This window comes from Arachis hypogaea, chromosome 19 (assembly GCF_003086295.3).
Source record: "Arachis hypogaea cultivar Tifrunner chromosome 19, arahy.Tifrunner.gnm2.J5K5, whole genome shotgun sequence".
In the NCBI taxonomy this organism is placed as follows: Eukaryota; Viridiplantae; Streptophyta; class Magnoliopsida; order Fabales; family Fabaceae; genus Arachis; species Arachis hypogaea.
The window spans coordinates 119,221,281-119,234,018 of NC_092054.1; the positions used below are offsets into that span (position 1 = coordinate 119,221,281).

Below are 12,738 nucleotides of genomic sequence, written 5' to 3' on the forward strand. Positions count from 1 at the left end.
TTACTCCGTCTGCACACCTCTTAAAGAGATATGGTTCATCCCACAGGTAGTACTTTGTATCAGAAACCAATTTTTTTGCTTGCTGCTTACTGTACTCCTTGGGTATGAATCTCACAACTTTATAGTTTGCAATGTCTGCAAACCACGGTACTTCCTAAATGGTAAAGAGTTGCTCATCTGGAAAGGCTTTAGAGATGTCAGTAGGAGGGAGGGACGCTCCTGCTACTGGTTCTATCCGGGACAGGTGATCAGCTACTTGATTCTCTGTCCCTTTTCTATCTCTTATTTCTATATCAAACTCTTGTAGAAGCAACACCCATCTTATGAGTCTGGGTTTTGAATTCTGCTTTGTGAGGAGATATTTTAGAGCAGCATGGTCAGTGTACACAATCACTTTTGATCCTACTAAATAAGATCTGAACTTGTCAATGGCATAAACCACTGTAAGCAACTCCTTTTCTGTGGTTGTGTAATTCTTCTGTGCATCATTCAAAACAAGGCTAGCATAATAAATGACATGCAGAAGCTTGTTATGCCTTTGTTCTAATACTGCACCAATGGCATGATCACTGGCATCACGCATTAGTTCGAATGGTAATGTCCAGTTTGGTGCAGAAATGACTGGTGCTGTGACCAGCTTAGCTTTCAGAGTCTCAAACGCCTGCAGACACTCTGTGTCAAAGATAAATGGTGTGTCAGTAGCTAGCAGGTTGCTCAGAGGTTTTGTAATTTTTGAAAAATCCTTTATAAACCTCCTATAGAATCCTGCATGCCCCGAGAAAACTTCTGATTGCCTTAACATTGGTAGTTGGTGGTAATTTTTCAATTACCTCTACTTTAGCTTGATCCACCTCTATTCCCTTGTTTGAAATTTTGTGCCCAAGGACAATTCCTTCAGTCACCATAAAGTGACATTTCTCCCAGTTTAAAACCAGGTTAGTCTCTTGGCACCTTTTCAGAACAAGTGCTAGATGGTCAAGACAGGAGCTGAATGAGTCTCCAAATACTGAGAAGTCATCTATAAAGACTTCCAGAAATTTCTCTACCATATCAGAGAAGATAGAGAGCATGCGCCTCTGAAAGGTTGCAGGTACATTGCACAGTCCAAATGGCATCCTTCTGTAGGCAAATACTCCAGATGGACATGTGAATGCTGTTTTCTCTTGGTCCTGAGGATCTACTGCAATTTGGTTGTAACCTGAATATCCATCCAAAAAGTAGTAGTATTCATGACCTGCTAGTCTCTCTAACATCTGGTCAATAAATGGTAAAGGAAAATGATCTTTTCTAGTGGCTGTATTGAGCCTTCTATAGTCAATACACATACGCCACCCTGTAACTGTTCTCATAGGAACCAGTTCATTCTTTTCATTCTGAACCACTGTCATGCCTCCCTTCTTGGGGACAACTTAGATAGGGCTCACCCAGGGGCTATCAGAAATAGGATAAATAATCCCAGTCTCTAGTAACTTAGTGACCTCTTTCTGCACCACCTCCTTCATGGCTGGACTCAGCCGCCTCTGTGGTTGAACCACTGGCTTAGCATCATCCTCCAATAGGATCTTGTGCATGCATCTGGCTGGGCTAATGCCCTTAAGATCACTTATGGACCACCCAAGAGCTGTCTTGTGTGTCCTTAGTACCTGAATTAGTGCTTTCTCTTCATGTGGCTCTAAGGCAGAGCTTATGATCACCGGAAAAGTGTCATCTTCTCCCAGAAATGCATATTTCAGGGATGGTGGTAGTGGTTTGAGCTCGGGTTTAGGAGGCTTCTCCTCTTCCTGAGGAGTTTTTAGAGGTTCTTCTGTTCTCTCTGGTTCCTCCAGATCAGGCTGAACATCTTTAAAAATGTCCTCTAGCTCTGATTCGAGACTCTCAGTCATATTGACGTCTTCCACCAGGGAGTCAACAATATTAGTGCTCAGGCAGTCTTTTGGCGTGTCTGGATGCTGCATAGCTTTGACAGCATTCAACTTAAACTCATCCTCATTGACTCTCAGGGTTATCTCCCCTTTTTGGACGTCAATGAGGGTTCGTCCAGTTGCTAGGAAAGGTCTTTCTAGAATGAGAGTTGCACTCTTGTGCTCCTCTATTTCCAGCACTACAAAGTCAGTAGGAAAGGCAAATGGCCCAACCTTGACAATCATGTCCTCAATTTTTCCTGATGGGATCCTAATGGAGCCATCAGCAAGTTGAAGGCATATCCGGGTTAGTTTAACTTCATCAATCAAACCAAGCTTTTTGATAGTGGATGCAGGTATTAGGTTGATACTTGCCCCAAGATCACATAAAGCTGTTTTAGTACAAGCACCCTCTAATGTGCATGGTATCATAAAGCTTCCAGGATCTTTAAGGTTCTCTAGTAAGCTTTTCAGAATGACTGCACTACATTCTTCAGTGAGGAAAACTTTTTCAGTTTCTCTCCAATCCTTCTTATGACTTAAGATCTCTTTCATGAACTTAGCATAAGAGGGTATTTGCTCAAGTGCCTCTGCAAATAGAATCTTTATTTCAAGAGTCCTGAGGTAGTCTGCAAAGTAGGTAAATTGTTTATCCTGTTCCGCTTGGCAGAGTTTCTGAGGATAAGGCATCTTGGCTTTATATTCTTCAACCTTAATTGCTGCAGGTTTATTTCCTACAGAAGTGGTTGGAGAAGCCTGCCTAAAGGGGTTGTTATCAGCACTTGCAGGTGCCTGATCCCTTAGTGGCGTTTGAACGCCAGAATTGGGGGCTGCATGGGCGTTTAATGCCAGATTGCCACCCTTTCTGGCGTTTGGACGCCAGAACTGGCCATCCCTTGGGCGTTTAACGCCAACTGTCCACCCTTTTCTGCTGTTTGAACGCTAGAATCATTCCTCTCTGGGCTCTTACTGTCCTCAGAGGGATTTTGGGTAGTGGTTTGGTTATCCTCTGTCAGTTGTCCCTTTCTTGGTTTTCTGCTGTCTTGAGTTGATATATTCAATGTCTTCCTACTCCTTAATTGAACAGCTTGGCATTCTTTTGTTATCTGTTTAGATAGCTACTGTCTTGTCTGATTCAATTGTGCTTCCATATTCTTGTTAGCATTTTTAGTGTCTTGGAGCATCTCTTTAAATTCTGCTAACTGTTTTGTTATAATAAGCAATTACTGATTGAGTTCAACAACTTGTTCTTGAGGACTAAGTTCAGTGGATACTGCTTTAGCCTCTTCTTTCAGGGAGGACTCACTACTTAAGTACAGATGCTGATTTCTAGCAACTGTATCAATGAGTTCTTGAGCCTCTTCAATTGTCTTTCTCATGTGTATAGATCCACCAGCTGAGTGGTCTAGAGATATCTGGGCCTTTTCTGTAAGCCCGTAGTAGAAGATGTCTAACTGCACCCATTCTGAAAATATTTCAGAGGGGCATTTCCTTAGCATCCCTCTGTACCTCTCCCAGGCATTATAAAGAGATTCATTATCCTCTAGTTTAAAGCCTTGGATGTCTAGCCTTAGCTGTGTCATCCTTTTTGGAGGAAAATACTAATTCAGGAATTTGTCTGATAACTGTTTCCATGTTCTTATGCTTGCTGTAGGTTGGTTATTTAACCACCTCTTAGCTTGATCTTTTACAGCAAATGGAAACAGTAATAATCTGTAGACATCCTGATCTACTTCTTTATCACGTACTATGTCAGTAATTTGTAAGAACTGTGCCAAAAACTCAGTAGGTTCTTCCTGTGGAAGACCAGAATACTGGCAATTTTGCTGCACTATGATAATGAGATGAGGGTTTAGCTCAAAATTGCTGGCTCTTATGGGGGGTATACAGATACTACTCCCATATGCAGCAGTAGTGGGGTTAGCGTATGACCCTAGAGTCCTTCTGGACTGTTCATTTCCACTTAGGTCCATGATGGAGAAAGGGAGATGATGTGGATTGCAAATAAAATATATTTTTGTTTTTATTTAATTTTATTAAGGATAAACCAAATTAAAATAGGATAAAATGAAATAATTGGAAACTAGAATATAAGTTTCGAAAACTAAAAGAAAAAATAAAATAAAAAAAATTCGACTATTGGTGCGCAGAAATTGTGATTACACCTTGATTATGTAAAATTTATTGCTCTTTCTTTCCTTGGCAATGGCGCCAAAAACATGATGCCAATACCATGGTTCACAACTTCGCACAACTAACCAGCAAGTGCACTGGGTCGTCCAAGTAATACCTTACGTGAGTAAGGGTCGAATCCCACGGAGATTGTTGGTATGAAGCAAGCTATAGTCACCTTGTAAATCTCAGTCAGGCAGATATAAAATAGTAATGGGGTTTTCGAAATTAAATACTAAAATAAGGATAGAAATACTTATGTAATTCATTGGTTAGAATTTCAGATAAGTGTGTAGAGATGTTTTCGTTCCTCGGAACCTCTGCTTTCCTGCTGTCTTCATCCAATCAGTCTTACTCCTTTCCATGGCTGGCTTTATGTAATGCATCACCATTGTCAATGGCTACTTTCGGTCTTCTCTCGGGAAAATGATCCAAATGCCCTGTCACGGCACGGCTAATCGTCTGGAGGCATCACCCTTGTCAATGGTTACATCCTATCCTCTCAGTGAAAATGGTCAACGCACCCTGTCACGGCACGGCTATTCATCTGTCGGTTCTCGACCATGCTGGAATAGGATTTACTATCCTTTTGCGTCTGTCACTACGCCTACCAATCGCAAGTTTGAAGCTCGTCACAGTCATTCAATCATTGAATCCTATTCGGAATACCACAGACAAGGTTTAGACTTTCCGGATTCTCTTGAATGCCGCCATCATTCTAGCTTACACCACGAAGATTCCGATTAAGAGATCTAAGAGATACTCATTCAATCTAATGTAGAACGGAAGTGGTTGTCAGGCACGCGTTCATAGGGAATGATGATGATTGTCACGTTCATCACATTCAGATTGAAGTACAAATGAATATCTTGGAAGGGAAATAAGATGAATTGAATAGAAAACAGTAGTACTCTGCATTAATCTTTGAGGAACAGCAGAGCTCCACACCTTAATCTATTGAGTGCAGAAACTCTACCGTTGAAAATACATAAGTGATAATGGAGTTCATTGGTCTCGGCCCCAGAGGGGAACCGGAGTAACCAAGACTCTGAATACAATGATAAAAAGTTCTATTTATAATAAACTAGCTACTAGGGTTTACAGAAGTAAGTAATTGATGCATAAATCCACTTCCGGGGCCCACTTGGTGTGTGCTTGGGCTGAGCTTGAGTGTTGCACGTGTAGAGGTCATTCTTGGAGTTGAACACCAGCTTTTGTGCCAGTTTGGGCGTTGAACTCCACTTTGCAGCTTGTTTCTGGCGCTGGACGCCAGAATTGGGCAGAGAGCTGGCGTTGAATGCCAGTTTGCGTCGTCTAAACTTGGGCAAAGTATGGAGTATTATATATTTCTGGAAATACCTGGATGTCTACTTTCCAACGCAATTGGAAGCGCACCATTTCGAGTTCTGTAGCTCCAGAAAATCCACTTTGAGTGCAGGGAGGTCAGAATCCAACAGCATCAGCAGTCCTTCTTCAACCTCTGAATCTGATTTTTGCTCAAGTCCCTCAATTTCAGCCAGAAAATACCTGAAATCACAGAAAAACACACAAACTCATAGTAAAGTCCAGAAATGTGAATTTAACATAAAAACTAATAAAAACATCCCTAAAAGTAACTAGATCCTACTAAAAACATACTAAAAACAATGTCAAAAAGCGTATAAATTATCCGCTCATCACAACACCAAACTTAAATTGTTGCTTGTCCCCAAGCAACTGAAAATCAAATAGGATAAAAAGAAAAGAATATACTATAAATTTCAAACTATCAATGAAACATAGTTCCAATCAGATGAGCGGGACTTATAGCTTTTTGCCTCTTGAATAGTTTTGGCATCTCACTTTATCCATTGAGGTTCAGAATGATTGGCATCTATAGGAACTCAGAGTTCAGATAGTGTTATTGATTCTCCTAGTTCAGTATGATGATTCTTGAACACAGCTATTTTATGAGTCTTGGTCGTGGCCCTAAGCACTTTGTTTTCCAGTATTACCACCGGATACATAAATGCCACAGACACATAATTGGGTGAACCTTTTCAGATTGTGACTCAACTTTGCTAAAGTCCCCAATTAGAGGTGTCCAGGGTTCTTAAGCACACTCTTTTTTTGCTTTGGACCTTGACTTTAACCGCTCAATCTCAAGTTTTCACTTGACACCTACACGCCACAAGCACATGGTTAGGGACAGCTTGGTTTAGCCGCTTAGACCAGGATTTTATTCCTTTAGGCCCTCCTATCCACTGATGCTCAAAGCCTTGGGATCCTTTTTATTTGCCCTTGCCTTTTGGTTTTAAGGGTTATTGGCTTTTTCTGCTTGCTTTTTCTTTTTTTTTCACCTATTTTTTTTTCTGCAAGCTTTGTTCTTTGCTGCTTTTTCTTGCTTCAAGAATCATTTTTACGATTTTTCAGATTATCAAATAACATATCTCCTAGTCATTATTCTTTCAAGAGCCAACATATTTAACATTCTTAAACAACAACTTCAAAAGACATATGCACTGTTCAAGCATACATTCAGAAAACAAGAAGCATTGTCACCACATCAATATAATTAAACTAAGTTCAAGGATAAATTCGAAACTCATGTACTTCTTGTTCTTTTGAATTAAAACAGTTTTTATTTAAGAGAGGTGATGGATTCATAGGACATTCATAACTTTAAGACAAAGTTACTAACTACTAATGATCATGTAATGAAGACACAAACATAGATAAGCACATAACATAGAAAACGAAAAACAGAAGAAATAAGAACAAGGAATGAATCCACCTTAGTGATGGTGGCGTTTCCTTCTTGAGGAACCAAAGATGTCCTTGAGCTCTTCTATGTCTCTTCCTTGTCTTTGTTGCTCCTCCCTCATTGCTTTTTGATCTTCTCTAATTTCATGAAGGATGATGGAGTGCTCTTGATGTTCCACCCTTAGTTGTCCCATATTGGAACTCAATTCCCCTAGGGAGGTGTTGATTTGCTCCCAATAGTTTTGTGGAGGAAAATGCATTTGAGGCATCTCCGGGATCTCATGGTGATGAGCTTCATACGCCTCTTGAGCTCCATGAATGGGCTCTCTTGCTTGCTCCATCTTTTTCTTAGTGATGGGCTTCTCTTCTTTAATAGGAATGTCTCCTTCTATGAAAGCTCCAGCTGAGTAACATAGATGGCAAATAAGATGAGGAAAAGCTAGCCTTGCCATGGGGGATGACTTTTCAGCTATTTTGTAGAGTTCATTAGAGATGACTTCATGAACTTCTATTTCCTCTTCAATCATGATGCTATGAATCATGATGGCCCGATCCACAGTAACTTTAGATCGGTTGCTAGTGGGGATGATGGAGCATTGGATGAATTCCAACCATCCTCTAGCCATAGGCTTGAGGTCCAATCTTCTTAGTTGAACCGGCTTGCCTTTGGAGTCAATCTTCCATTGAGCTCCTTCCACACATATGTCCATGAGGACTTGGTCCAACCTTTGATCAAAGTTGACCCTTCTTGTGTAGGGGCGTGCGTTCTCTTCCATGTTTGGCAAGTTGAACGCCAACCTTACATTCTCCGGACTAAAATCTAAGTATTTCCCCCGAACCATTGTAACATAGTTCTTTAGATCCGGGTTCTTACTTTGATCATGGTTCTTGGTGATCCATGCATTGGCATAGAACTCTTGAACCATTAGGATGCCGACTTGTTGGATGGGATTTGTTAGAACTTCCCAACCTCTTCTTTGAATTTCATGTCGGATCTCCGGATACTCATTTCTTTTGAGTTTGAAAGGGACCTCAGGGATCACCTTCTTCTTGGCCACAACATCATAGAAGTGGTCTTGATGGACTTTGGAGATGAACCTTTCCATCTCCCATGACTCGGAGGTGGAAGCTTTTGTCTTCCCTTTTCCTTTTCTAGAGGATTCTCCGGTCTTAGGTGCCATCAATGGTAATGGAAAAACAAAAAGCTTATGCTTTTACCACACCAAACTTAGAATTTTGCTCACCCTCGAGCAAGAGAAGAAATAATAGATGAAGAAGAAGAAGAAATGGAGGAGAGGGAGAAGGGGTTGTGTTTCTGCCAAGAAGAAAAGAGAGGGTTGTGTTCTGTGAAAATGAGGAAGAATGGAGGGTTATATATAGGAAAGGGAGGGGGTTAAAGGTTCGGCCATTTAGGGTGGGTTTGGGTGGAAAATTGATTTTGAATTTTGAAGGTAGGTGGAGTTTATGAGGTAGGTTTATGGGGAAGAGTGGATGGATGTGAGTGGTGAAGAGGTGATGGGGAAGAGAGATTGAGGTGATTGGTGAAGGGTTTTGGGGAAGAGTGTTTATGGGATTGTGTGAAAGAGCAATGAGCAGAAGTGAGTGGAGGTAGGTGGGGATCCTGTGGGGTCCACAGATCCTAAGGTGATCCTGTGGGGTCCACAGATCCTGAGATGATCCTGTGGGGTCCACAGATCTTGAGGTGTTCAAGGATTTACAACCTTGCACCAAATTAGGCATGTAGAATGCCCTTGTACACAACTCTGGGCATTCAGCGCCAGGTTGGTGCCCATTTTGGGCGTTCAACGTCCATTTGTTGCCCATTTCTGGCGTTGAACGCCAGAACCATGCTTGTTCTGGGCGTTCAGTGCCAGCTCCTCTCCAGGGTGCAATTCTAGCGTTCAGCGCCCAGATGATGCCCATTTTGGGCGTTTAATGCCCAGACACTGCCAATTTTGGGCGTTCAGCGCCAGAACCATGCTCTGTTCTGGCGTTGAACGCCAGACAGGTGCTTCCTCCAGGGTGTGATTTTTCTTCTGCTGTTTTTGATTCCGTTTTCAATTTTTTTATTTATTTTGTGACTCCACATGATCATGAACCTATAAAGACATATAACTAAGAAAAATATAGTTAGATAAATAAAAATTGGGTTGCCTCCCAACAAACGCTTCTTTAATGTCAATAGTTTGACAGTGGGCTCTCATGGAGCCTCACAGATGTTCAGAGCATTGTTGAGACTCTCCAACACCAAACTTAGAGTTTGGATATGGGAGTTCAACACCAAACTTAGAGTTTGGTTGTGGCCTCCCAACACCAAACTTAGAGTTTGACTGTGGGGGCTTTGTTTGACTCTGCTTTGAGAGAAGCTTTTTCTGCTTTCTCTCCATGGATGCAGAGAGAGATCCTTGAGTTGTAAACACAAGGTTGTCTGGTGAACGAAATTGTGATGTCCAGGCTCGAACAATCCCTGGCAACGTGAGCAACTTGGTGCGCGTAATCGTGATTACACACTCATAATTTGTCACAACTTCGATACAACTAACCAGCAAGTGCACTGGGTCGTCCAAGTAATACCTTACGTGAGTAAGGGTCGAATCCCACGGAGATTGTTGGTATGAAGCAAGCTATGGTCACCTTGCAAATCTCAGTTAGGCAGATATAAATTGATAATGACGTTTTCAAATACTAAATAATAGAATAGGGATAGAGGTACTTATGTCAATCATTGGTAGGAATTTCAAATAAGCGAATGGAGATGCTTTTCGTTCCTCTAAACCTCTGCTTTCCTGCTATCTTCATCCAATCAGTCTCACTCCTTTCCATGGCTGGCTGTATGCAAGGGCATCACCGTTGTCAGTGGCTACATCCCCTCCTCTCAGTGAAAAATATGCTCACATGCTTTGTCACAGCACGGCTAATCATCTGTCGGTTCTCGATCATGCTGGAATAGGATTCACCCTCCTTTTGCGTTTGTCACTAACGCCCAGCACTCGCGAGTTTGAAGCTCGTCACAGTCATTCGATCATTGAATCCTACTCGGAATACCACAGACAAGGTTTAGACTTTCCGGATTCTCTTGAATGCCGCCATCATTCTAGCTTACGCCACGAAGATTCCGGTTAGGAGATCTAAGAGATACTCATTCTAGCTTATTTCATGTAGAACAGAAGTGTTTGTCAGGCACGCGTTCATAAGGGAGAAGGATGATGAGCGTCACACATAATCATCACCTTCATCACGTTCTTGGGTGCGAATGGATATCTTAGAAGCAAAATAAGAAGAATTGAATAGAAAATAGTAGTACTTTGCATTAATCTTTGAGGAACAGCAGAGCTCCACACCTTAATCTATGGAGTGTAGAAACTCTACCGTATGAAAATACATAAGTGAAGGTCCAGGCATGGCCAAGATGGCCAGCCCCCTAAACGAGATCAATAGTCTCCTAAGATGAACAATGGATTAAAACTGAGACCAAAGATGCCTAATACAATAGTAAGAGGTCCTATTTATAATAAACTAGCTACTAGGGTTTACATGAGTAAGTAATTGATGCATAAATCCACTTCCTGGGCCCACTTGGTGTGTGTTTGGGCTGAGCCTGAGTGTTGCACGTGCAGAGGCCATTTGTGGAGTTGAACGCCAGTTTCTGTGCCAGTTTGGGCGTTCAACTCTGGTTTTGGATCCTTTTCTGGCGCTGGACGCCAGATTTGGGCAGAAGGCTGGCGTTGAACGCCAGTTTACGTCATCTATTCTTGGCCAAAGTATGGACTATTATATATTTCTGGAAAGCCCTGGATGTCTACTTTCCAACGCAATTGGAAGCGCGCCATTCCGAGTTCTGTAGCTCCAGAAAATCCACTTTGAGTGCAGGGAGGTCAGAATTTAACAGCATTAGCAGTCCTTTTTCAACCTCTGAATCTGATTTCTGCTCAAGTCCCTCAATTTCAGCCAGAAAATACCTGAAATCACAGAAAAACACACAAACTCATAGTAAAGTCCAGAAATGTGAATTTAACATAAAAACTTATGAAAACATCCCTAAAAGTAACTAGATCCTACTAAAAACATACTAAAAACAATGCCAAAAAGCGTATAAATTATCCGCTCATCATTGTCCTTATTCAACTGAAGGATCAATTCTCCTCTGTCCACATCAATCACAGCTCTTGTTGTGGCTAGGAAAGGTCTTCCTAGGATGATGGATTCATCCTCTTCCTTCCCAGTATCTAAGACTATGAAATCAGCAGGGATGTAAAGGCCTTCAACCTTTACTAACACGTCCTCTACTTGTCCATAAGCCTGTTTTCTGGAATTATCTGCCATCTCTAATGAGATTTTAGCAGCTTGCACCCCATAGATTCCCAGTTTCTCTATTACAGAGAGGGGCATGAGGTTTATCCCTGAACCAAGGTCACACAGAGCCTTAAAGATCATGGTGCCTATAGTACAAGGTATTATGAACTTTCCAGGATCCTGTCTCTTCTGAGGCAATGTCAGTTGATCCAGATCACTTAGTTCATTAATGAACAAGGGAGGTTCATCTTCCCAAGTATCAATGCCAAATAATTTGGCATTTAGCTTCATGATTGCACCAAGAAACTTGGCAGTTTGCTCTTCAGTGACATCCTCATTCTCTTTAGAAGAGGAATACTCATCAGAGCTCATGAATGGCATAAGGAGGTTCAATGGAATCTCTATGGTCTCTAGATGAGCCTCAGAGTCCTTTGGTTCCTCAGAGGGAAGCTCCTTATTGATCACTGGACCTCCCAGGAGGTCTTCCTCCTTGGGATTCACGTCCTCTCCTTCCCTTATAGGTTCGGTCATGGTGCTTACGTCAATGGTCTTGCACTCTCCTTTTGGATTCTCTTCTGTATTGCTTGGGAGAGTACTAGGAGGGATTTCAGTGATCCTTTTACTCAGCTGGCCCACTTGTGCTTCCAAATTTCTAATGGAAGATCTTGTTTCATTCATGAAACTCACAGTGGCCTTAGATAGATCAGAGACTAAGTTTGCTAAGCTAGATGGATTCTGCTCAGAATTCTCTGTCTGTTGCTGAGTGGATGATGGAAAAGGCTTGCTATTGCTAAACCTGTTTCTTCCACTATTATTAAAGCCTTGTTGAGGCCTTTGATCCTTCCATGAGAGATTTGGATGATTTCTCCATGATGGGTTATAGGTGTTTCCATAAGGTTCACCTAAGTAATTCACCTCTGCTATTCCAGGGTTTTCAGGATCATAAGCTTCTTCTGCATAAGAAGCCTCTTGAGTACTGTTGGATGCAGCTTGCATTCCATTCAGACTCTGAGAAATCATATTGACTTGCTGAGTCAATATTTTGTTCTGAGCCAATATGGCATTCAGAGTATCAACTTCAAGAACTCCCTTCTTCATAGGCGTTCCATTACTCACAGGATTCCTCTCAGAAGTGTACATGAACTGGTTATTAGCAACCATGTCAATGAGTTCTTGAGCTTCAGCAGGCATTTTCTTTAGGTGAATGGATCCACCTGCAGAAGTATCCAATGACATCTTTGATAGCTCAGATAAACTATCATAGAATATATCCAGAATGGTCCATTCTGAAAGCATGTCAGAAGGACACTTTTTGGTCAGCTGCTTGTATCTTTCCCAAGCTTCATAGAGGGATTCACCTTCTTTCTGTCTGAAGGTTTGAACATCCGCTCTAAGCTTGCTCAGCTTTTGAGGAGGAAAGAACTTGGCTAAGAAAGCCGTGACCAGCTTATCCCAAGAGTTCAGGCTGTCTTTGGGTTGAGAGTCCAACCACACTCTAGCTCTGTCTCTTACAGCAAAAGGGAAAAGCATGAGCCTGTAGACTTCAGGATCTACTCCATTAGTCTTAACAGTATCACATATCTGCAAGAATTCAGTTAAGAACTGAAAAGGATCTTCAGATGGAAGTCCA

General features: G+C 41.7%; 1 non-coding gene across 1 annotated transcript; it reads left to right on the forward strand.

Annotated features, from left to right (window-relative positions):
* Positions 1-12,398: 12,398 nt before the first annotated feature.
* On the forward strand, positions 12,399-12,506 carry LOC112781736 (small nucleolar RNA R71). Its single transcript, XR_003192495.1, has one exon. It is a non-coding gene; the product is annotated as a small nucleolar RNA R71 (small nucleolar RNA).
* The last annotated feature ends 232 nt before the right edge of the window (positions 12,507-12,738 follow it).